The following is a 3,414-nucleotide window of genomic DNA, read 5'->3' as shown; positions in this document are numbered from 1 at the left end:
ATTCTAACAAAAACAGCCAAGACCCTTGCAGACCAGGCTTTTATTTCTGGTCCGGTGTTAGCACAGATGAAGGACTGAGGAGTTATGCGGGCTAGGTTAGCGGGGCAAATTGCTTTGCGCTCTTGAACCCTGAATGAGGTGTTCTGAGCGGTACTGGTGAGAGAGGCCTCCTTTTTTTCTTTTGCTTTGAGCCAATAACATGATAGATGTTAGATTATCTAAGGTCCTAACTAGTCAGGCAGCCAGTCTGTACCGTTTTTAAAAGATTTATCTTGGTTATTTATTATAATGTGCGTGTGTGCATGCATACATGCATGTGTATGTGTGTGTGTGTGATGTGCTCCTGTACGCATGTGCTGCATGCATGTGTATCCTCTCAGAGGCTGTAAGTAGACATCAGATCTCCAGGAGGTAGATCATAGATAGCTGTGAGCCACCCAATATAGGTGTTAGGCATAAAATCTGGATCCTCTGCAGAAACAGCAAGTGCTCCCAACCTCTAACATAGCCACCAGTTGTATAATGATTGAACTATTGATATGATTATTTTACTTAAGTTCCACCTCTGCCTTCAGTTACCTCTAGCTTTTCAGTTTATTTCTGTCCCTCTGGAGTTACAAGGACAAACTTGTCTCTCTTCTGTCGGTTACTGATGGAAGAAAGCCAATGCTTTTTTAATACCAGTGCATAAAGATTTTTATAAGAATATCAAAACATAGACCATTTCACTCTCTTAAATTAACCAGAAATCTGTTTATGGTGACCATGGCAACAGGTGGGCAATTATACATATCTATATCTATCTATCATCTATCTATCTATCATCTATCTATATACATACATACATATACACATATACCTGTGGCTTAAGTTTTAACAGTTATAAGCTCCCAAACACCACTGTCAAGTGAAGATCAAGCTTAGACTTCATAGGTCAGTGTTAGGGCATCGGCAGACAAACTGATCCCAAACCAAGGTTCCCAAATTGGAAGGAAATCGAGACTGTGGTAGAGTTCTAGAGCTCACAGTAAGGTACAAAACCTGCTTTTACATGTGTATGGAAGGCAGATTGTTGCATTTGTAGTTTCTGTGAATGAACAGTTTGAATTGCATGGGTTACCATTTCACACATTCTGCAAATGAAATCTCAATTTAAAAACAGATAACACAGAGAGCTGGGGTAATGGCCCTAAGATCTGTGATGGCAACTTGGAAAATATCTGATCTTAGAACTGAGTTCTAACAATTCTCTCTCTCTCTCTCTCTCTCTCTCTCTCTCTCTCTCTCTCTCTCTCTCTCCTTCCGGGAAAGAAAGCATATGTATTTGGTGAAGACAAAGATGGGCAAGGAGTCTAGGAAGCCTCTGGGGTAACAGAAATTCTACACTAAGCAAGTCACAAGCTCAGGAACTGGGAATGTCCTCAGCCATTCAGCACCACGAAGATAAGCTTTTCATAGTTGATAAAACTATTGCTGTCCTCACATCTGCCACCAGCATCTCTACTTCTTCCTGGGCCCTCTCCTCACCCAAATGTGATAAGGCTAAGATGTCAGCATCCACATGATAATACTGTTCCCTTCCTTCTCAAATACATGAAGCCCTTCAGCATAGTCCTCATGAGTTCGTTCTTGGTCACCATCTGCAGCGCGGGCAGGAAGTGCTCAAAGTACAGCACCCATCCCTTCGTTCTTAGAGTTCCCCAGAACCTTGGGCACCTTGGTGTTGGTAGGGTTCTGGCCCAGCACCCTCATCACATTTTCATATCTGTGGTTCAGGTACAGGCCGTCGCCTGTTCCATCAAACAGTTGGCGGGCCTCCTTGAATTCTCTGGTCTGGACCTCGGTGAAGTCACACATCTTGGCTACTCAGCTCTGTGGGACCTTTTCTGGAAGTAATGACCAACTGTAATGATTCCTAATTCCAAACCATGTGTGACTTTGTGTTTGAAAACACTTGGTAAAATATAAAATGAATGATAAGTGTAGATATTATTGAGAAGCATGTTCTTTGTAAGTCTAAAGCATGTAGTAGTATCATCCTTGGGGGGGAAAAAGGCCAAAATAGTCCCATGAAAACTCCAGCCTTCTATACTGTTTTCTTTTCTATGGCGAGTTTGTGTTCAAAGTGTTATAATGACCCTTTTCATTCCAGACTCTCTTTTAAAAGTCTAGGAAGCTGTTAATGGCCTGGACAATTTCACCAAACTAAGGGCTTTCAATGGTATGCATTGTGTACATAAGTTAACATTTTCTGTGTAACCAGCCATTGTGAAGCTGAGTGCCAAACATAATTATTGCCCCACTAGTAATAATCAGCCACATAGCCATTCTGATGAACTTGCCTTCATGTGTTCAGACAGCTACCTACAAGCAGTAGGTCAGTTTATGGCCAATTACTAGATATTATGTCTCTGTCATTTAGTAAGCTAGCCTAGGCTTTTTCACATGGCTGAGTTACGTATGTAAGAGAGGCTATGTATGTAAGTTATGTATGTAAGAGCAGAGGCCACAATATTCCTCACCACCAAAGATCAGAAGAATACCAAGCCAATTCTGCCATCTTCCTCTATTGCTCCAAATAACACCAGTCCAGATCCTATAAGATCAGCAAACTTCACTCCTGTATGAGAAAACTAGCAAAGTCACACTGTGAAGACATGTACATACGGCAAGGTAAGATTATCATTGCCACCTATGTAAATGTACGATTGCCCAAATTAATGCCAACTTTTGCTTATAGAGTAAATTTGTTATTTTTACTCTGTGATATTTCAACAAAATACAGTACGTTAAAAAAAAGCAGTTTGCAAAGCAAAACATATGCAAGTAATAAAGAATGTGAAAATAAATTCAAATTTCCTCTCCCCTTCGCTGAGAGCTTGCTTAGGTCTAACCTGTGCACTCACATTGCCGTGATGGATTAATTACTTCTCTTACCCCTCTTACAAAATACCTGACAGAAGCAACTCAAAGGAGGAAGGGTTTGTGTTGTCTCACAGTCTGAAGGTGTAGTCGGCATGGCGGCAAGCATGTAACGTGGTTAGTCAAAGGGCCTCTGCAATCATCTTACACCTGTCAGAATGGCTAAAATCAAAAACACCAATGACAGCCTTTGCTGGAGAGGTTGTAGAGGAAGAAGTACCTTCATCCATTGCTGGTAGGAATGCAAACTTGTGCAACCACTTTGGAAATCAGTGTGGTGGTTTCTCAGGAAATTCGGGATCAACCTACCCCAGGACCCAGCAATACCACTCTTGGGAATATACCTAAGAGATGCCCTATCATATTACAAAAGCATTTTTCAACTATGTTCATAGCAGCATTATTTGTAATAGCCAGAACCTGGAAACAACCTAGATGTCCTTCAATGGAAGAATGGATGAAGAAAGTGTGGAATATATACACATTAGAATA

General features: G+C 41.2%; 1 pseudogene; it reads right to left on the bottom strand.

The window, feature by feature from the left end:
* Positions 1 to 1,421: 1,421 nt before the first annotated feature.
* On the bottom strand, positions 1,422 to 1,857 carry LOC126512317 (myosin light polypeptide 6-like; annotated as a pseudogene).
* Between the last annotated feature and the right edge of the window lie 1,557 nt (positions 1,858 to 3,414).

This window comes from Alexandromys fortis, unplaced genomic scaffold, assembly GCF_014885135.2.
Source record: "Alexandromys fortis isolate MF-2015 unplaced genomic scaffold, M_Fortis_MF-2015_v1.1 scaffold_100_3062768_6864082, whole genome shotgun sequence".
NCBI lineage: Eukaryota > Metazoa > Chordata > Mammalia > Rodentia > Cricetidae > Alexandromys > Alexandromys fortis.
The sequence above is the reverse complement of the archived record's forward strand: the minus strand, read 5'-3'. Positions and strand labels throughout refer to the sequence as shown.